Source organism: Pelodiscus sinensis, chromosome 1 (genome assembly GCF_049634645.1).
Source record: "Pelodiscus sinensis isolate JC-2024 chromosome 1, ASM4963464v1, whole genome shotgun sequence".
Taxonomy (NCBI): domain Eukaryota; kingdom Metazoa; phylum Chordata; order Testudines; family Trionychidae; genus Pelodiscus; species Pelodiscus sinensis.
Genome location: NC_134711.1, coordinates 289,597,949 through 289,620,775, shown reverse-complemented (window position 1 = coordinate 289,620,775; position 22,827 = coordinate 289,597,949). Strand labels below are relative to the sequence as shown.

The 22,827-nt window shown below is 45.8% G+C and overlaps 1 long non-coding RNA gene across 3 annotated transcripts; it reads left to right on the top strand.

The window, feature by feature from the left end:
- Window positions 1-8: 8 nt before the first annotated feature.
- Window positions 9-22,036, top strand: LOC112545513 (uncharacterized). 3 transcript variants are annotated; one of them, XR_012900675.1, is made up of 5 exons: window positions 9-263; window positions 1,994-2,078; window positions 7,326-7,440; window positions 11,798-11,906; window positions 14,127-22,036. It is a non-coding gene; the product is annotated as an uncharacterized LOC112545513 (long non-coding RNA). The 3 variants fall into 3 exon arrangements; XR_012900673.1 differs by having other exon boundaries at window positions 12-259; XR_012900672.1 differs by lacking the exon at window positions 1,994-2,078 and having other exon boundaries at window positions 21-259.
- The last annotated feature ends 791 nt before the right edge of the window (window positions 22,037-22,827 follow it).

Genomic DNA, 22,827 nt, shown 5'->3' with positions numbered 1-22,827 from the left:
CCGAGTGGAGGGGGCGGCGTGCGCGCGCTCTCCGCGGAGGGTTCGGTTGACGGTTTCTGACACTCCCGCAGGCAGGGCGCGCGAGGCGGCTTCGATCTCGGGGATTTTTTGACGCTGCGCTGCCAGGGGCGGGGAAGCGACGCGTTGTGACGGTTTGGCGCGGAGGCTCGAACCGTTTGCAGACGCATAACGGCTGTGGCGCTGGCGGGCTCGGGTATGGCCGAGGGGAGCAGCAGCGCCGGATTTTACTTCGCACGCTGTAGGTTTGTGTTTAGGGAGCCCAGCCCGCGGGCCCCATAAATGGCCTGGGCGGGAACAGCTCCCTGTAGAATTGTGCTGCCGCTAGCAGCTGTTTCCTACAGTAGCACTTCCTTACGATCGTGCCAATAAGAAAGTGCTACTTGTAGCACAGTCCTATAAGGTAAAATGCAGGACAATGTAGCACTTTAAAGACTAACAAGATGGTTTATTAGATGATGAGCTTTCGTGGGCCAGACCCACTTCCTCAGATCAAATAGTGGAAGAAAATAGTCACAACCATATATACCAAAGGATACAATTTAAAAAAATGAACAAATATGAAAAGGACAAATCACATTTCAGAACAGAAGGGGGATGCGGGGTGGGGGGGTGGGAAGGGGGAGGAAGGAAGGTAAGTGTCTGTGAATTGCCTTTTGGTAGTCCAAGGTGGGGTCAGAGGGGAGAGGTTTCTCGAACACCACATTTTACAAACCTCTCCCCTCTGACCCCACCTTGGACTACCAAAGGGCAATTCACAGACACTTACCTTCCTTCCTCCCCCTCCCCCCCCCCCCCCCCCGCATCGCCCTTCTGTTCTGAAATGTGATTTGTCCTTTTCATATTTGTTCATTTTTTTAAATTGTATCCTTTGGTATATATGGTTGTGACTGTTTTCTTCCACTATTTGATCTGAGGAAGTGGGTCTGGCCCACGAAAGCTCATCATCTAATAAACCATCTTGTTAGTCTTTAAAGTGCTACATTGTCCTGCATTTTGCTTCAACTACCCCAGACTAACACGGCTACATTTCTATCACTATCCTATAAGGTAGGAACTTTTGACATTACACCGGACCCAAGTAACTGCCTGCTTGGGGGGAAGCCAGGGGGCTTGCAGATCTTAACGAGCAAATGTGTCCTGTGAGAGGGAGGGTAAACCACGTGGAATGCAAATCGGGCAGAGTGATGAAATGGGCTGTACAGGCCCTACAATAAGGCAGGCAGTCAGTAACTTAAATGGGGTGCGAAGGTGCCAAAGATGCTGCTTTAACAGCTAGAAGTTACTAAAACACCCTAAAAATTCGAAGGTTTATGAAAAGAAGCATGTGGCTGTGCAGAGCCTGAACATGTAATGTCTGTCCCAGCTTGGTGACAGGATACCCATGAAAGGATCTCTGGTGCAGCTGAGAGATCAAGTGCTGGATTTGACCTGGTTTATTTAGAGAACTTTAATACTTAAGCCTGATTTGGCTGTTATGCTCTCACTGAAATGAATCCAGCTTCTCCTGACTTCTCTAGTTACATGATGTCTTTGTAGTTAATGCTGAAGCAAGGTGGTGCCTGGCCAATTTTTACACCCTCCTCAGGTGTGCTAAAACAAAAAGCAAACCACAATTTGTGATTGTGTGTCATAGCTGGTTTCATCGGTTTCCTTTTCTGCCTCTCCAAGTGCACCTCCTTGGATGTCTGGTCTTGATCTTGCCTGGGGTTCAACTCCTGAGTTTTCCTCTCAGAGCCTGGGCCCTAGACTGTAGTATCCTATGTTTTGGCCATGAAAGTCCAAGCAAGTCTGAGTGGGTATGATATCAACGGTTTTTCCATTGGGGAGTATATGACCTGTGGTAAATACAGTGAGCAAACAGTCTGTATAAAGCAAAGGATTGTTTAATCTTAATAGTAGTAACCGAGCATGATGTAAGAGGAAAAAAGGATTTAAAAAGTCTACAGAACTGTTTACCTCTCTGTGAATTTAGGCAGATGAACCGTATCCCAAATCAACACCTATTAGGAGTCAAAAACAGGGTTCCAGCAGCTGCCACATCAGTGCCAAATACAAAGGTAAAATAACCTATAACTATTTGAGATGCCAGAGTTTGTGCATCTGTCACAGGGTACTCATTGTTTGGTGGCTTCTGATTACTCTGGGGATTAGCTCTTGAGGCCAATACCCCTTCCCATGTTGCATTGCATCACACCAGTTCCATATCTGGTCTGCAGCTCCTCTCTCAATAAAGGAATCACAGCATCCTTTTTGTGGCTCCACTCTTTGCTCAGATCACTCACTGTCTGTTTCTCTCTTCTGGGGTTCAGTCCTTCAAATCCTCTGTCACTCCCACAGTGACTCAGGCAGTTTTTCCATGCACTGACTTGCTGGTGCCACTTTTCCAATGCTGAGTAGCAGAATCCAGGTTCACCCTCAACTCTGGGTTCCAGTCCAGGGACCCTCAACCCTAGAACCAGATTAACATTTTGTGGTCGGGTGCCAAATTATTTGTGGGCCCTCATTTAGTTATCAGCCCCTTCTGAGTGTGGACCAGGTATGGCAGAGACATACAGAGTACTGAGTCTCAGGGTATGTCTAATCTCTGCTGCGTCCAGAGAACACATTTATTCTTCCACTTTTTTTTGCTGAAGAGCAAACATGCTCTTTCAGAGAGCACGGTATATACCTCATTCTATGAGGAATAAGGGCTCCTTCGAAAGAGGAGGCTTTTCCGCCATTTAGCCCCGTCTTGACGGGACCAAATGGAGGAAAAGCCTCTTCTGGAAAAGTTATTGGAAAAAGCTATGCAAATTGCGGAGTACAATTTGCGTAGCTTTTTCTGACACAGGACTGTAGGCTAGACCTAGCTTCAGGACTGGGATTTTTCATTTTGATCATGCACCTCTGCAAGATTGTATGTGCTGCTATACACAGCTTCCTCAGCCCACAGTTTTTCTCATTGAGCTGTACATCCATGTGGGTTTTCCAGTGTTCACAGGGAGAAAAAATTTCACAGACATCAGGGGAAACTCCCCACAGATTTATCTCCTTCCTTATCCAGACATTCTATAGCCATGTCTCCAGGACCACCCTATTTCACCAGTCACTGTGTGTGGTCCTGGTCTCAGCTCGAAGTTCCACAGCCAGCAGCTTCCTGATAATTTCTGACAAATCCCTACTCCAGCACCCAGTAAAGTGGAACAATTTTCAGTTTGATTGGAGGATATCTGGATCCATATTGTAAGACTGTCCCACATAACAAGAAAAAGATCAAAATGTCTTTGTTGTTGTTTTGTTTCATACTGTTTCTGTGGAGAAGTCACCAATGCAGTATTTTTTTTGTTAAGATTAAAAACTACCCCCCTCCCCCAAAACAAAAAAAACCCTGGTAATGGTTGTTGAAAATAGCAACTCCAGTCCCAGTTAGCACTTTTCTACAACAAATTACAGTGGATCAATATTTGATTTTTGGAGAAATGATGTAACAGTAGCCCAAATTAAACTTGAGAACTCCTGTTCAAATCTGGATCCATTGTGCCTGGCATTGTACCTAAAGTTGTCCAGGCTCTCTTGTAGAGCCTTCCCTCTCTTACTTAAAATATTAATCTCTCCTGGTGGAGCCCACATACCTCTCTTGCTTGGCTTCAGAGAGAAGTGCTTTGTCCGCTCAGTCCATCCAATTTTTTCTTTGGGGGCAGTGAACCAAGACCACTAGAGACTTAACAAATATATAGGATCATGAGCTTTCATGGGTAAAACCCACTTTGATACCCACCATGACTCCAAAATCTTTTTCAGAGTCACTGCTTCCTACGATAGGAGTTGTTCCCCCCATTTAAATTTGGCCTATGTTCTTCATTCCTACATGTACATTTAGTCACGTTAAAATGCATGTTGTTTTTTTGAGCTCAGTTTACCAAGTGATCCAGATTATGCTGAATCAGTGGCCACTGCCAGTCCTCTTCATTATTTATCACTCCTCTAATTTATGTATGATCTGCAAACTTGATGTTTTTATGCTTTTTTCCAGGTCATTGATAAAAATGTTAAATAGCATAGAGTTGAGAACTCACTCTACAGGTTCCCACCAGAAACATACCATGTTCATTTTAAATATTTCTATTTGTAATTAAAATGTTACTTGGTACCAACTCATATGTTACAGAAGTATATGTATGTTACATCAACACTATTATCTTTATCAACCAAGCTTGTAATTTAATTTAAAAAAGAGATCAAGTTAGTTTGACAGGATCTATTTTCAATGTTGATTGTCATTATTTATATCCCCCCCGCTTTGATTCTTTATTAACCAAATACTGAATCATCCTTTCCATTATCTTGCCTAGGATCGGCATCAGACCAACAGGCTTATAACTACCTGGGTTTATCCTTTTAATTTATTTTGCACAATATTAGCTTTCTTGCGGGTTTCTGGAACTTCCCCAGTGTTCTAAAACTTATTGAAAATGAGTATTAGTGATCCAGTGATCTCATGGCCAGTTCTTTAAAAACTGTTTAATGTTAATGGTTTAGATCTGCTGATCTAAAATGTTTAACTGTTTGTAGTTGCTATTTAATATTCTTTTGATATTAGTGTAATGGAAAGTATGTTATCATATTATATGACTGTCATTTCCAACCTCAAGTATAAAACAAAAATTATTTATTGAACACTTCTACTTTTTTGTGCTTTAGTACTGGTAATTCTGTCATTTCCATGTAGTAATCAACTAACACCATTGTTAGACGTCTGTTTGTTCCTAATATACTTAAATAACTCCCTATTGCCTTTTACTCAGTTTGCCATAAATTTCATCTTGTGTCCCTTTGCTTTCCTTATCAAATTTCTGCAAGTCTGAGCTTCCGATTTACATTCAGTACTATCAACTTTCCCTTAATTTAATTTATTATATTTTTAAAAAGTTGTTGTATCTGCCTTCACTTTCACCCTAAACCAGATCTTTTTTTAACCAGTATGGCCTATAGAATATTAAATGGACTATATAAAGAAAGAAGTATTTGTACTATATGTGCTTTGCAATTCTCTTTAACTTTGGAGAATAAAAGTGCATGCTGAGTTTTCCTGTTTCTTTGCCTATTATTCACACATTTCTGTAACTTACTTCCTACTCCTGTCAGAAAAAAACTGTCTCAGTCGCTTTTTAAGTGTTTTCTGTAATGATGGAAAGGATCACCAGGGGGAACTATAGCTTGAATACTAAATTATAAGAAACAATTGTTGGTTGTTTGGAGCCGTACTAACAAGTAAAGAGCTATTATGCATTCCTCTCCCTAACTGCTCTCTGACTTCAGTGGCAGTTATAGATGCTTTAGGATTCTCTAGGTAAGCACTAGCTATGCCAAATGGCCAAACTTGCTAGTTTAGTGAAGGAGATTCCAGGAATGTTTGTTATAACTGTCCTGTATTTGGGCAGATTATCTTAAATCAAGTATTTTCTATACAAACCTATCAACGGCCATTATGTGACCTACTTAATAAAAGAAAATGTAACAGCATCTGGGAAATGTGCAGCAAAATATGATGGTTCAGTGTTAACAAACTGACATTATTGCTGCATCAGTTCTTTGCCAATGGTCAAAGAGAAACAAGATCTGAGCCTGCTCCTATACAAGTCCATGGAAGCAGTCAGGAAAATTATCATTTCCCTGTCTACCTTGAAAAAGTAAATATAATTTAGTTCCAATGTATTACTGAAAATCTGTGCTGCTATATTAATAATAGACACTGTTTTGGTTAGGGGTGTGAATGAGTAACTGGTCACCTGGTAAGTATCACCCTTACCAGGTGATGCTTACCGGTAACCAGTTAACTCGCAGTCCTGCAGGGCCAGGAGCTCTATGGAGCTGGGAGCCAGCAGTCCCATGGTGCTGCTAGCCCTGTTAGCAGCCTCGCTCTACCCATGGTATCCTGCTTAGTCCATTAACCAGTTAAATGTACTGTTTAACTAGTTAACTGATTTAACAGGATTTTACATCCCTTGCTTTGGTCCCTTTAAGCTGCACAGAGATAGTAAGCAGGTGAGTATAGAAAGTGAAGTATAATGTGTCAAATTAAAACTATCCACTGTTTATCATACCAATTAAATAAACCTTAAACATTTAAATTGTCACTTATTGAAAGAGGTGGTTGCCACCCGATGACTACTGCTGCAGAAGTGGTTCTAAATAGAGATGTAAGTGACTAATCAAGTAGTCAGATGACTACTCAACTACTTGTTCCTCCCCACCCCCCACTGTCTCTGTATCAGAGGCAGCAAGCGGGGAAGCAGGCATAAAAACTGGTTCCCCCCAGCACCGTCTCCGCGGTGCTTGGGTGGGCGCAGGGGAGGCAGAGTTGCTGTGGTCCCAGAGCCAGCACAAGCCAGGACTGCTCAGTCTCGGCTTGCACCAGCCTCAGGAGCTACCTCTACTGCAGCTGTTCATACCGGGCTGTCTGCTTGTCTGGCTCCTACTACATTTAAACTGCACAACTGCTGTGAGGGTAGCTCCTGGATCTGGTGCAAGCTAGAACAGAGAACCTCCCCTTATTGACTAATTGTGTAGTCGATTCAGATTGTATCGACTACATGATTAGTCAATTACGTGCTTCTTAACATCCATAGTTCTAACTCTTTTATAGTAAATGTGACTTATTGGAATGTCACACCATTAGGTTCTTTCAAAGCACTTTAAATGTGCTATGTTCCATAACTGAGCAACCAGTTTTTTATTGTGTCAATGATATCATAATAAAAACCATCTACATTTCATATGCTTATTAGTCCTGCAAGCTCTTTTAAGAGTCAGGCACTACAGAAGCCAAAATCTGTTGTGATTGTTTTAAAAAGGAGGCCATCGATCATGATGTGGCTCAAAACTTTTTGGTGTTACTTTTTAATTAGTGGTGCTGCTCAACTGAGAAACAGACATTTGGTGAAATAAGTTCAACTGAGTTCTTCTAAAATTGAATTTATCCTTGCAAATTAATAAAGTGATAGAAAATCTATAAAATATTGCACACTTGTTTGGCAGCATGTTTTTAGCAGAGAAATCAGTAAAATGACAATGAGGGCATACATAAAATCTCAGCCTTCAGTCGTTGTAGTCTCAGAGGATGTTCTGTTTACCTGTTCTTTCATGCTGTACATTCAGAACTCTCACATTATAAATCAAAGTACAGAGCCTGCTCCCACAAAAGCCTAGAGGAGTGTATTACTGACTTCATTAGAGGAAAGGAAGGGCCTTTGAGGTAAAATGGAAAAAGTTATATGAAAATTTACTGCAGCATATGAGTGGTAACTTTTCTGCTTGGCTTGTAGGATCACATCCTTATTAATAATGAGCTAGTCAATTCTTGATTTGATACTTCGATACAAATTGATGCAGTAATGATCCTGTTTTTGCCTTCCTGCAACATCCAAAACTTGTAATGAGGTCAGTATGATTTTTTTATTCCATTTCTTATAATGGAAGATTGGGCCCAAAAATATTGGGCTTCAGAGGAACCATCACAATCCAATATGTAGGGAACCTAAGGAGGTTGAATACAGGAGGGAGGCTCAAAAGTACTGGTGACTGTAATTCCTATGTACTGTGGCAGAGACAGGAATGGCATTGTAGTAAGTAGGTTAATATGTGGACAGGGATATCTGAGGGATAGGGAGAAGACTGGGAAGTTGCAAAAAGAATGTGGAGTAAAGGGTTACATTAGGATTATATTTGGGATTGTTTGGGAAGCATTGTGTTCGTGGAGGATCTCAGCTTACAGAAACTCAACTTCTCTCTACATTCCAACATGTGCATTAAAGGCACAACCTAGCTCTTCAGTTCAGTGGAATACAGTATGAAAACATACTGTATTCCACGCTAGGGTTTTCCAGTGCTGTCTGGTAAAAATCAGAGTTTTAGTGTTTTGAAAATTTAAAAACATAAGAATGGTCATACTGTGTGATACCAATGATCCATCTAGCACTGTATCCTGTCTTCTGATCGAGACCAGTGTCGGATGCTTCAGAGGGAATAAGCAGAACAGGTAATTATCAAGCGATCCATGCCTTGTCTTCCAGTCCCAGATTCTGGCATTTCCACAAAGTTCACTTTTGAAATGTTTTCTAAGTTTTTGGATCATAATCACTTCAAAATACTTGGTTTAGAAACTTTTCCATTCATCAGCCCTAAATATTCATTTATTCATACCACCTGGAGCTTGTGCCCCTTTCTATTTCATGAGACACCTAATTTAGCCATAAGTGTTTTGCTGATGCAAAACATTCTGGCTACGTCTACACTGGCATGATTTTCCGAAAATACTTTTAACGGAAAAGTTTTCCGTTAAAAGCATCTTCGGAAAAGCACGTCTAGATTGGCAGGATGCTTTTCGCCATTTTCGCGATCGGGGCTTTTTTGCGGAAAACACTACTGTGCTGTTTACACTGGCCCTTTTGCGCAAAAGTCTTTCGGAAAAAGACTTGCCCAAACGGGAGCAGCATAGTATTTCCCGAAAAGCACTGACGATCTTACATGATGGAGATCTCTTGATGGAGAGGAAAGTGGTCACAAAGTCAACATGGATTCATCAAGGGCAAGTCATGCATGATCAACTTAATTGTCTTCTGTGATGAAATAACTGACTCTGTGGATATGTGGAAAGTGGTGAGTGTAATATACCTTGACTTTAGCAAAGCTTTTGATTTTGTCTCCAACAGCAGTCTTGCCAGCAATTGGGTGAATGGACTATCAGGTGGCTAGAAAGCTGGCTAAATCATTGGGCTCAATGGGTAGTAAGTTATCAATGGCTTGCTGTTCATTTGGCAGCCGATATCAAGTGGAGTGCCCCAGGAGTAAGTCCTGGGGCCAGTTTTATTCAACATCTTCTTTAATTATCTGGATGATGGAAAGAATTACACCCTCGGCATGTTCACAGATGACATTACATTGAGGGGGAGGGGTAGATATTCTCGAAGGTAGGAATAGAGTCCATAGTGACCGAGACAAATTGGAGAATTGAGACAAAAGAAATCTGATGAGGTACCACAATGTCCTGCACTCACTGCTTAGGCTGATGACTAAGTGGCAGTTATGCAGAAAAGGATCTGGGGGGTTAGTGGATGAAAAGCTAAATATGAGTTAATAATATGCCCCTGTTGCCAAGAGGGCTAATAGCATATTGGGCTGCATTAATAAGAGCGTTGCCAACAGATTGAGGGAAGTGATTATTCCCCTCTGTGTGGCACTGGTGAGGCCACATGTGGAGTATTGAATCCAAATCCTCTTCCCCACTCTCCACTACAGAAAGTTGGAGAGTGTTCAGCGGAGCGCAACAAACATTCTTAGTGGCTGGGGCACATTACTTATGAGGAGAGGTGGAGGGAACTGGACTTTTTTCTTCTTTAGAAGAGTGAGGGAGGATTTGATAGCAGCCTGCAATTACCTGAATGGAATTGTAAAGAGGATGGAGCTAGGCTATTCTCAGTGATGGCAGGTGACAGAACAAGAAGTTCTGTCTCAAGTTGCAGTGGGTGTAATCTAGGTTGGATATTAGGAAAAAATATTTCATTAGGAGAGTGGTGAAGCACTGGAATGGTTTGCTTAAGGGGGTGGTGGAATCTCCATCCCTAGAGGTTTTTAAGGCCCAGCTTGACAAAGCTCTGGCTGAGATGATTTAGTTGGGTTGGTCCTGCTTTGAGCAGCAGCTTGGACTAGATGACCTTCTGAGGTCTCTTCCAAACCTAACCTTCTATGATTCTATGAACTTATTATGTCAGAGGGGCAGTACTTAACTTGTATATAACAGTAATAACAAACTGGTCACAGAAGGGGTGTCTTTGTTTGACCTAGTGAAAATGGAAAGCCCCATAGCTTACTGGGCTGAGTCCAATGTAACAGCCATACATGGGAGTGGCCTTGTGGAGCCCACCATATACTAGGACTGTGCTTCATTAACAATAATAAGCCTGACTGAATGCCTTTGCTGCTGCACTGAGTCTGTGGTCGTCTCAGGCAGCTTGATCAAGGTCTGGTATCTGGGCTCTCTGGACAGAGCCAGTGTAGCACATAGAGGGAACACAGAAAGCCAACTCTTCTTTAGGTGCATAAAGCTGGCATGTAGGCACCACTGCCATTTTCAAAGCTGCTGCTCAGTTGCCTCCCAAACTCTTAGGCGCCCTGGTCCCCAGAGCACCTATGTTTTTGCCAATTGGAAATCACAGAGCTGCTTAGAGTCCTTGCTCAAGGTGACATGCAGGAGGCACAGAATTAGGATTCTCAGATTAGGCTGGGGTTGGGAATATTTATATTGCCAGCATGGCCGGATTCCATAGGTGTGCTCTGAGTACACCCAATATCAGTTACTTGCCAGCTCCCATTGGCCACCATGCAGTAGGTGGCAGCAGAGGGCTTGAGCATGAGACTGCCTAGCACAGGGAGATATGGAGAAGGAAGCACAAGAGGTATCACACTCAAATAGAAGATAGACCTTTTTGGCTCAACAGCTGATCTGGGTTTTCCTGACCCATGTCTCTGCCTGCTACTGCTTAGGGATGTAAGCAACTAGTCGACTCATCAACTATCCAATAATCATAAGCTTACTGGATAGTCGAGCAGTGACTTGACTTGTTGCTCCCCACCCCTTTCTGCCTCTATCAGAGAGAGGCAACAAGAGGGGAGGAGCAGGAGCTAGTGCTTGGGGGAGCTGACTTAAAAGCTGGTTCCCCCTAGCACCGTCTCAGCGGGTGGCAGAGGCATAGCAGGGAAATGGTGTGAGGGGACTGAAGAGCCCATGGGGCTCTTGCTACATTTCAAAAGCAGAAGTGTCACAGGGAACATGGGCGAGCTTCAGTCCCCGCTCGTGCTGTTTCCCTGCTGTGCCTCTGCTTCTCCTGCCCCCCCAAGCAGCAAAGGGGGGGGGGGAACAGGAACTGGTGCTGGGGGGAGCCAGCTTAGAAGCAGGTTCTTCCCAGCACCATCTCCAGGATGCCACGTCCCTTCCCCCTGCTGCTTCTATCAGAGGCTGGAGGGTGGGTATATGGGAGTCTGATGCAAAGCAATCTCTGTTCATAGCAGCCAGGGCTGGGTGACTGGGGCTGCTGCCAGAGCAGCCCCTGCCCATGGCTAACCCTGGCTGCCATGAGCAGAGGCTGCTCCAATACCAGCCCGTTTGCGGCAGCCAGGGTCTGCTGGACTCTAAGCTGGGACTGAGTAATCCCGGCTTGCACTGGTCCAGGATGCCGCACCTCTGCATTTTAAATATAGTAAGAGCTGCTCAAGTCAGCTCCTGGAGCTACCCCTGCTGCGACTCTGCAGAGCGGTCCTGTCAACTAATCGTATAGTTGTTATAAATTGTATCGACTATATGATTAGCTAGGTAACTGCAATTTAACATCATTACTACTGCTCTGACTACTGCTTCTGACTATGAGTCTAAGGAGGAAGTGGAGGTGATGTGCCAATAGAAAAACTTCTGTGCATGTTGGCTGCATCTAAGGTTGGGGGCTATGCAGGCACAGCTGTGTCTCCATAGGCTCTGGAGTGTAGACACATCCTCAGCTTTCATGTAAAAAGTGTTTCAAGAACTCAGGTTTGCAGAGAAAAGGCCAAAAACATGACCCGAGTGTGTCCTCAAGGCTCAGAAAACAAAGACACATACAAAGACCCAAAATGATTTTTTAATTTTTAAAAAAAATTTCATTATTTTAAGTGTCTCATGATTTTTTTTATTTGACTTCTGATGTTGGTCCACCTGAGTTTGGCTGTGCTTCTCTCAGAGGCTAAGTTTCATTTTTTGCTATTCCAGGAAATTAAGGAAGAGGCAGCAGGCAGCAAGAGACTACAGAGTTAGTAGAAGGCTGTATACATTCTGGCTGATACAAGTGGCATGTAGACACAGTATTTTTATTCTCTGGGTAAGTAATAAGTTTTTTTGTACAAAGAAGTATGTGACCTTTTATTACGGTAGAGTCCCAATTATCCGGCCTAAACGGGACCGACACGTGGTCGGATTACCGAATATGTCAGATGATAGGGACTCTACTGTATATATTCTGTCCCTGTCCCTGCCTGACCCTGACCCCTTCCCTCCCTGCAGCTCCCAGGCGCCCAGCCCCGCTCGCTGCCCCATTGTTCTCCTGGGGCCGCTGATGCCGCTCCTGCTGGCGCTGCTTCATCCCTGGGTGCTACAGGGAGGGGATGAAGCGGCCGCCGGCAGGAGCGGCATCAGCTGCTCCAGGAGAGTGACGAGGCAGTGAGTGGGGCCATTCTCCCTGCCTGCGCCCTGGAGCCGTTGATGCCTGCAGCTCCCGGGACGAAGCAGCGCCGGCAGGAGCGGCATCAGTGGCTCAAGAGTGCGGGGTGGGAGAATGGCTTCGCTCGCTGCCCCATCGCTTTCCTGGAGCCACTGATGCCGCTCCTGCCCACGCCGCTTCGTCCTGGGAGCTGCAGGCATCAGCGGCTCCAGGGCGTGGGGCAGGAGAATGGCCCCGCTCACTGCCCCGTCGCTCTCCTGGGGCCGCTGTTGCCTGCAACTTCCAGGGATGAAGCGGCGCCAGCAGGAGCGGCATCAGCAGCTCCAGGGCATGGGGTGGGAGAATGGCCCTGCTTGCTCTCTTGGGGCCGCTGATGCCGCTCCTGCCAGCGCTGCTTCATCCCTGGGAGCTGCAAGCATCAGCAGCTCCAGGAGAGCGACAGGGCAGCGAGCGGGGCCATTCTCCCACCTGCGCTTTATCTGACCCTGCAGCTCCTGGGGACGAAGCGATGCCGGCACGGGCAGCATCAGCGGCTCCAGGAGAGTGACAGGGCAGCAAGCGGGGCCATTCTCCCGGCCTGCGCCCTGGAGCCGCTGGTGCCGCTCCTGTCAGCGCCGCTTTGTCCCCGGGAGCTGCAGGGTCAGATAAAGCGGAGTGTCGGATTACCAAAGGTCGGATAATCTGGACTCTACAAGGGATGCTGATGTTTGACAGGCAAACCGTGCATCTGGGTTTTCCTGGACATGACCTGCATAATACAACAATCCATACTTTAAAACTAAAAGAGCATATCATGTGATTAAATTAAAATGCAAAGCCACTTTTTTTTGAGACATTAGGGTGTGCCTGGGCACACCTGACACACCCCCTGCACACACCTACGTCGGGGTCACTGCGCTGGTGCCACCACCAGCAGGCAGTACCACCACCAGCAGCAGTGCAGAAGGAAGAGTGGCAATACCATAACATGCCACCCTTCCTTCTGTGCTACTGCTGGCAGTGGGACTGCCATCCAAACTGGGTGCCCAGACAGTGGCTGCTGCTCTGCAGCCACCCAGCTTGGAAGGCCAGGAAAAATCACAGACATTAATATTTCTAAAGTCTGCCTGGAGGAAGATTTGAGGACCAAAAAAGAGATCATGTCTGGGAAAACATAGACAGCCAGTGACCCTACTCATAACCCCACACATTAGCCTTTGACCCCCTTTTGGATTGGGAGCCCCAGCTGGAGAAAGGCGGCACTTGGGGATTCCCCAAAGACCTGAGATCCAACAGGGCCAAAAGTTTCTGGCAAACCATTTCCCACAACTTCCATGGAATAGGTCATAGATAGGACCCTACCAAATTTACCATGCATTCTTGTCAATTTCACGGTCAAAGGTTCTCCAAGTTGGTCAATTTCACAATTTCAGATGTTTATATCTGAAATTTTATAGTGTTCTAACCATGTGGGTCCTGACCCAAAATAGGATTGTGGGGGAGCGGAGAGTTTGCAAAGTTGTTGTGGGGAGGGGGTACCAAAAAAGCCATCTTCTCTTTTGTGCAGCCATCAGCACAGGGCTAAATTAGGGTCCACCCTCATTTCTGCACTGCCTCTCAAGATGGCTCCTGTCCTTCCCCAGCCTGGACAGATGAGCAGCTGGGTGCCCCGGGCTCCTAGCACCATGGGGAGATCAGATTTCAAAATGCAGGATAGATTTCATAGTCCGTGACACATTTTTCACAGCTGTGAAATTGATAGGGTTCTCAGATTCTCAGGGACCTTTTTCCCCCATAATGGTCTACACTTGATGGTAGACTCTGTTGAACTGTTCTTCCAATGCTATGAACACCAAAGGGAGGCCTTCAATTAATTGTATATGCTGTTTCTTTTCTTTCTAGCATCATGGATTAAAGGTGCTGGCAGCCCAACTGATGAAAAAGGCATGATGAGGAGGCCTTGGTCTTTTCAAGTCTTCAGTAGGTCCGTGTAGTATAGCTTCTGTCTCGTTTCTTTTCCCAGGATGGTGGATTTCATCACCAATTGCCCTTGCCCTATTTATAACTTTGAATGATCCTTGCCACTTGGCCAGCATTTTGACTTCAAGGGCAGCAACAGCAAACCCTTTTGCTGGGTTTACATTTTTACATTCTGGCCCATTTTTGTCAGCCTGTTCCTGGTTCTGAGATTTCAATATGTTCTCCCACAACAAAGCCTGCCGCAGCTCCAAGTTTTCCCTCTGACAGAACATACGTTGTACCACTTGGTTGTTCCTAGGCCTGGCTCCTCCCATACCTTATGGAAGAGATCTAGGATCCTGTGAATCTGCCTCTCATATAGTAACTCCAGGGGGATAAGAGGAGGTGTGGGATCAACTAGTCTGAGTGATGGGTATCTGAGTCCTGGGCCCTCCATCCAGTTCACCAATTGAGTTCCAGATTAACAGGGTGTAATAATGTACAGTCTAATGCATGCCTGGGCGAAATATGGTCCGTGGACTGGATCCGGCCTGCCAAGCCATCAAATCCAGCCTGAGGAGGCAGCGGGGAGCCCCAGGCAGGCTCCCCAGCTAGCCTAGCAGCCCTGTGCACCATGCAGGGCTCCGTTTCTGTTTTAAAACTGGAGGGAAGGAAGGAAGTTTGAAGAGCCACCCTGCCCCCAGTATAACCAGCCAATGTGAGCTGCTTGTTGGAGTAACAGGCAGCCAAGAAGAACCCCACTCCCTATCCTTGGCTTAGTTATTCATAAAGCACATAGCCAGGCAGGTAGTCTGGGAGACATTTTAAGTCTGCAGGCAGTCAGGCTAGTTTGGCAACTGGCAAGTAAGTCTCTTGGCCACAGCCCTTTCCTGTCCCAACTCTCTGCCCCCCCCCACTCAATATACCCAAACCCTCTGTCCCCCTCTTACACCTATACCCCTCCCAGATCTGGCACCTCAGTCTCCTGCCCCAGATCACAATTCCATCCTACCCTAGGTCACATCCCAAACCCCTGTACTCCAGTCCCCTGCCCTAGGTCACAATCGCCTGCTTCATCCCAACTCCATCCCATACTCCAGTCTCCCAACCTCCATCCCAGACCCTGCATCTCCTCCATCAATATCATGGAAGAATGCAGCGCTCAACCACTTTCCAAAATCTTGGAGTGGCCCCCCACATCAAAAATTATCGCCCACCCCTGGTCTAATGTCTCACAAAAGAAATGGTCTGCAGCGCACACACACCCTTCATTCCTGTGAACAGCTCAGGGCTTATCATGTCTTTACCCTCTTCTCCCCAATGAAGGGAAAAGTGGTCTGGGTCCCCTCCATGAAATGAGTTAGTGTGGGAGCCATGCCTTTCCATTCCACTGGGCATATGGCCACATGCCTCACCCAGGATCCTCCAGATGTTAGAGCAAAGGGTTCTGTAGTCTTAGGCAAAGGCTGACCTCTGCTCACAGGTCTAGGGCAGCTGCAACAAGCAGAATCTCTCCTGCAGCCAGGATTCCTGCTGCATCCTCCTTCAGCATTTCCCCAAGTCAGTCTTTTATTATCTTTTGTCTTTTCTTTTGGAGCTGTCTGGCTCTGGGAGGTGGCGTATCAGTGTATCCCCTGGCCAAATGGGGGGAGGGTGTGACTCTGGCTCACTCAGCTCAGTGGGGCTGTCAGTCCACTCCCCATGCCCCGGAGTCTGGAAATCCACTCTATGCTCAGGTCTGTCAAGGGATATTGTCTGTTGACTTCTTTGCCCCTTGCTGGGAGCCAGCGGCTTTCCCTGGATGGCTCTCTAGCAGTCTGCTGACAGCAGTTCTTTTCTTCTGCCTGCTCACTCTTTAGAAGCCCTTCCAGTCTGTTTCCCAGCCCTTTGATCCTCCCAGCTGCTCTTAGTCTGCCAGTCAGCAGTGCTGACAGTACCTGCATTAACCTTGGTTTCTGCACTAGCGTATGGGAACATACACCCCTTAAGAGGCTCCTTTTGAAAATCCTCCTCTACCTGGAGCAGGTTCTGCAGAGATGGTGGGGGCAGATCCCAATGGGATCTCTAATCTCTCCTGGTACAGTGTGCGGTTCTACATCCTATCAGAGGCACCTTAAAAGGTGCAGCCCCTGCAGAGCCCTCAGGCACATGGTGACAGTATCAAATAGGGTGCTCATCACCATGGTCGCGATGTCCTCCAGCCTCAAGAGAACAAATGTGTTCCAGAGACTTGGATACCCCCAGGAATCAGAGAGGATTAATGGCAACTAGAACCCTGGGATGAATTTGTCTTCCTCTCTAGTGACCTCCAGTGCCATGCCCCCCTCCACTCCATTGTAGGAGAAGCTCCTGGCTCCATTCCCTATGTATCCCTATGACAACTGTTCCATTGCAGCTTCTCATTGTCAGATTTCTCTTTCTGGTTTTGGTGACTGTATTCTTCCATTCCCATTGGTTTGCATCTCTGGCCCCACAGAATAGCAGAGCTCCCTATGGGTGGAGTTGGTGCCTGGGAGGGAGGGTTGATCCTAAATGGAGTAGGGGGAAAGGAGAGAGACAGACTAATCTGCCAGCTGGGGACCATCTCAGAGGATTTGGTGAGTTTCAATAGGTTTCCCATTACCCAATGGGGGACTGTCTCAGATGGGAAGGGGATCATTTCTTCTTGAGTCCCATTGCCTGGCTTCTGTCAGTGTCACTTTTCTATTGCGACCCATTTCCCAGCTGGGTTTCCTTACCTCTGGCAATTTGTAGATGTAATTAAATCCCTTTGCTAGCTAGCTGGCTGATGTCCTTGGCTGGGTCACTGGTGGAAGGTTGCAGCTAAGCCATCAAGTTCCCTAGTTTGGGAAGGAGAGGGGGGGCTCCATCAGTATTGTCAGGTCCCAATCTCCCCTGTGCTCAAGGACTCTAGTCTTTCTTCCCCATGTCACTTTGTGGGAGACACTGGGGGAGAGGAGCTAGAGCTAGACCCTCAGCTTCTGCTGCACAAGGGATTCTGGAGCAAAGGGGTGTGGGCAGGGCCCCCCATGATGGCTTGCATTCCCTGCTACTTCAAGAGTACAAGAAAGTACCTAAGGCCAGGTATAAACCTGCCTGGATCAGGGGTTGGAACATGGTACCCTTAAAGTTCCAGGATCTTCAATGAACAGACTTCATTGACTCAAGTCTATCTCATTCCCTGCTCTGACTTTGCCTTACCAAGGGGAACACTTCCAATCCACAGCTGCTGCAGCTGCAGACCTTACAGCCTGTTGTAGCCAGCCTGCCTACACCTGGAGTCAGGGAGCAAGGCTCAGAGGTCATGCCAAGTTCAGGAATGATTCAGGGATGGTGAATCAAAAATGGGGCTCTGCTGCTCTGTATGACCTTGGCTTTCTCCTGGGACACTCTGGACCCGATGCAGAAATTGACGTACTGTGGGGGAAGGAGAAAGGTCAGACTCGATAGACAGATGTGCATGCTGTGCAAATGAGTCCATCCCCAGAACTGAGACATGCTCAGGGTGGAATATCTGATTCATTGATCATGGAGCTTGAGAAGGAGATTGTCACAATATGTCTTTTTCTCTCCAGACTGGGACAATGTTCAGTGTCTGGGCCGCTCCTAACCTTTCTGAACTCCTGATTCTTGAATAGCTCCTCAGGATGGAGACAGACCCCTTGTCCTTCACTGGCTTGAAAGTCCAATTTCTCCTCCCTCCCCCATGAATCTCAGTGCTGGTAGAAGAGAAGAGCTGACTCCCTTTGGGCCCTTCTGGTTTTCTAGGAAGGAGTCTGATTCTTCTGTGAGCACCAGCCATCTGAATCTCGTGGCGGGAGCAGGAGAGGTAAGATAATGGGTGAGAGATTTGAGGCTCTTACTCCATAGCTGTCTATGGCCCTGACTTGAAGTTCCATCTCCTTCCCCTGGCCCTGAAGGAGGAAGGGCCCAACATAGCACTGCCCTGACCAAAGATGGTCCAGTGGGGTGCAGACTAGAAGGACAGGCAGAAAAATGGATTTCCAGTTTCCCTTTTCTAGTTCCTCTCAAGCGCTAAGGTAACATTTTTCTCTGCCCATCCTTATCATGCTCACCTCCAAGATGTATTAGAGTCTGTGTCTGGGGACTCTGCCAGCAGGTTGCCCAGCATGGCATGCCTGAGATCAGACAAGCCCTTGTGCAGAACCTGCAAAGAAAGAGACAGTCATGGGTCACATTTGAGAAAACTCCCTATCAATAGTCCCCTTTTGGCTGCTTAGCATCAAAACTCTAAGAAGTGGGAGGTTGAGAGGTCCCAGCAGATGTCTCAGGTCACCACAAGAGGGGATCAGTCTCAGAGCAATTCCAGCCCCACCTCTTTGGGACAGCTTCCCACAAAGTCACATGGGGGCATATCTCTGAGATTGCCCCTGCCTTCCACCTTTGTCCTGCCTGGCTGATGTCAGGGTCTCCCATTCTTTTAACTGAGAGATGTGAAACCATTTCAAGATCTTTCTCATCTTGGTGTGTTAATTTCAAGCTGGTAAACGGTGGGTCCTGCTTTGTTGACTATATAACAGGGTCCCATCCATTGAGGACTTAACGGGTGGCTCTTTTCGCTATAATGTCGGTAAAGAACTTTGTTTCCGACATCCCATTCGTGGATTTTAAAATCATCTCCAAGACTTTTGTCCATTTTGCAAATGTTGCCCTTTAACGTTAGCGCAACTGTGTGTTGAATATCGGACAAGTTGTTTAATAACTGCTTAAGATTCTCTGCTACCTTGACTTTCGGTTGGAAGTCATCAGGAGGCACCCCTCCTTCGATCTACCAAAGTTCAGGAGTTTTCATGGGTCTACCAAAGAGTATTTCATGTGGTGAATACCCAGCGGAGCCCACGGTGGATCTGGTAGCCATGAGAATAAGCGGGAGTTGTGCGTCCCACTGCTTGTCAGATGTCTCCACGACCTTTCTTAATGCAGTTTTTAATGTTCCATTTGTTTGTTCAACCAACCCTGACGCTTGTGGGTGGCCTGCGATATGGAATAATTGTTTTATTCCTAATGCAACACACAGTTGTTTTGTGATCTCAGCAGTAAAATGCGGTCCTTGGTCACTATCTATAATGGAGGGTAAGCCGTATCGAGAAAACACTTTGTTTAGCAACATGCGAGCGGTATTCTTTGCAGTGCAATTTCTTGTTGGTATGGCCTCTATCCACTTCGTAAACGAATCGACAATTACAAGGCAGTTTCATTTCCTCGACTCATCCTAGGCAATGGACCAATAAGATCAATTTGAAGTCTGTGCCAAGGTCCATTGATTGCTTGATGTTTGAGTGGAATTTGATTATTTCATGCCTTAGGATTGTTCTGGGCACACTGCAGGCAGTTATTGACGTAATGCTCGACATCTGCCCATAGTCGAGGCCACCATGCAATACTCTTAATTTGGCTTACAGTTTTATCTGCTTCAAAATGACCTTGCGCATGCGCTAACTCTATCAGTTTTTGACGTAATATAGTGGGCATTACCACAAGTGAATTTCCCGTCGGTTGATCTGACACCATTTCTTGTGCCAGGATAGGTCCATTTGCATGTTTTGTTATTGTATAGTCCTTATACCGGCCTTGTTGTAGTAACTGCATGATTTCCCTATCTTTTCCTTGCAGTTTAAGCACATCCACTGATTCCTTTAAAGTTGTTTTATCTTCGACAGCATCGATCTGTTCCTTATAGATTGTGGGAAGCTGCCACATCATGTCTGCAGATAACATAGCCGCTCATTTAGCCAATTGATCTACTGTGTTATTCAGCACAGATATCTCCTGCTGATCCTTGCGATGGGCCCTTACTTTAAAGAGGAAAGTTTTTCCTTTATGATTTTCAGCCAGACTCCAAGCATAATCTAAGAACTGGGCATAGATGACAGGTCAATTGTCTGTGGTGCACATATCTCTTTGCTTCCACACTGTCATCCAGTCAATAAAAGATCTTAAAACCCAATCAGAGTCGGTACATATAGTAAGGTCCTCATCATTGGCATTCTCTAGTGCTAATATAATAGCAATCACCTCAGCAGCTTGTGCAGAAGGAAGACTGACATGTTGTAAAATCTTCTTCTCGGAGGTTACGTGCAAGGCAGCCGCACCTGTAACGACCTATCCGTCTTTCCTATAACAGCTTCCATCGACAACCCAAATGTTTTGCGGTGTTGTTTGTCGAACTTCTTCATATTTTGTTATTAATTTGAAGGGTGACTGAATTTTGGATGTGAACTCATCCGGTATTGGACATACATGCAAATCTTCTGGCCTTGTTGGTTCGCACAAGATGGCTGGAACCATAACTTGAGTCTTAGCGGGATGAATCAGACTCAACAAGTTCTAAACCTCTCTGAGGCGCTCACCTTCTAAACAGGGATTACAAAATCAGTAGTGGGGAAGGTGAAAACTAATGAGGTTCCTCCTCATTAATTCTAATTCTGTCTCAGTCCCCAAGGAGAAATCTTGAAAAGGAGCCTTGGTGCTGCGAAGTCATGTGAGTCTCTGAGGTTGCCCTTGCCTTGCATCTCTGTCCTGCCTGGCTGGTGTCAAGGTGTCTCTATGAGGTCACCACCTCCACTCACACTGTCCCCCAATAGGCTTAGGTCCTGCAACAAGCTTGCAATGTGATGTCATTGCCACACCCACCCTTCCTTGTAAGGCTGGTGTCCTGACCCTGGACAACCTCTTTGGATGTTTGAGTGGCTTCCCCTGGATTATCTCACTTAATGACAGCTGAGTCTGGATATCGAGCTGGCTGTACAGCAAAGCCTCAGAGGCTGCTCCCTATGCCACCCTCAGTTTTCCTCCTAACAAAGGATGTACTCCAGATACTGTTAAGATAGCAGTTTATTGCATCTCTGCTAAGAGCCTGCATCAAGAACTTGGTGACTGATGTATGTAATGTGATTTCATTAACAATTCTACTCTCAACTTTTTCTTTTTATTAATAAATCTTTAGATTTTAGATTCTAAAGGACTGGATTTTGGGTATAGATCGAAGGTATAAATTGACCTGGGAATGTGGCTGGCCCTTTGGGATTGGTAGATCCTGTTCAAAATTGGTGAGATTGGTTTTTATAACATCACCTTTGTAAGGAATGATGCTGGTTGTGGCACAAGTAAAGCTGGAGTGTCTAAGGCAGTGGTTTGCAACCTTTTTAAGCACAAGATCACTTTCTCAATGTAAGTACAATGTAAGATCTGCTTACATCTACTGTTACCAAAGTTAACAGATTAGAGAGCTATAGAGACTAACTCTCCGAACAGTTATCTAATAACTGTGCTCATCCACTTCGGGATGGTATCTCAGGTGCGAGGTGTCCACCAGTATCTAATCACCTGGAGATTGTCTCTCAGAGGGGCGTCGCACAAATAAAGACTTAACACAATAAATACAGTTCAACCTCTAGACTAAATTGTTTACAACAAAATTTACCAAACATATGCCTCGAATAGACTTAAAGGGGGCAGTCCCCTTTTATACTAAATGAACCTTGAGGGGAAGTCCCTCCAAGGTTCCTATACCTACTTACAGAGTCAGCGGCGCCGAGACGATGGTGGTGTTGCTGGCGACCTCAAGCCTCTGGCTAATTGAAAGCCTCGAGCGAGGAACTGCCAGGCATCCCTCGGTGGATAATCCCAGTCCGAAGCTTGGCGACCTCGAGCCTCTGGCTAATGGACAGCCTCGGGCGAGGAACAGCCAGGGCGATCCCACGAAGTGCAGGTTGAGTGCGACGGCGGTAGATTCACCTTCTGCGAATTGTCTGGCCTCGACCTCTCTTCTCGCACTTCGGAGTGACCAGAGTTGATGATGGTGGACTCTGTATCTAACTTATACTATCTAACTTATACTAACTAAATAAAAACCTAGCTAAATCATGACGCACCCTCCGGACAGACACGATGACGGCCGAATTACTCGAACCGACGCAGCCTGCTGGACAGACACGATGACGATATCTAACCTATTCTAATACCTAAACTAACTAAACTAATCTAAACCTATGTAGTAAGTAAGCATGAGCCTTCTGCCCAGCTATACCTAAAAGGATAATTTAGACCTCACTCATACGCTTGACCTAGGACTAAGAATTGGCAGTCTCACTCACTCCCTAGCTTAGCCTACAACCCGACGGAACCCGACGAACCCGAAGCAGCCCGACGCAACAAGCAACTGCTGCATGGCAAAAGCTTAAATAGCCTGGGTTCATGAATATGAGTTCCGAGGTTTGAATTGATTGGTCCTCCAAGAATGCTCTATTAGCATGGTTTAAATCTATTGGAGGACACCTTTGACTCATATATATTTATGGGCATTCAAATCCTAACAGGTATGCATGTTATTCTATCCAAATTCTAACAGACATACCTGTGGACATGTGAGACGTGACATAACCTAAACTCTTAATGGATGCCAAAGGATTCTATCATTTCAAAATGGAGTCGAAGAAGCCATTTTGAAATTGAGCCATAGTATACATACATCATCATTTTACATACATTAACAATGGATGTAGACATTAGTCCTGAGATATTCACAAATCTACTGTACAGGTTGCTACATTACAGACTCTTATCGGGTGGTTACAGTTATACCCAAGCAGTTACATTCCAGCATATTGTTACATGACTTGCT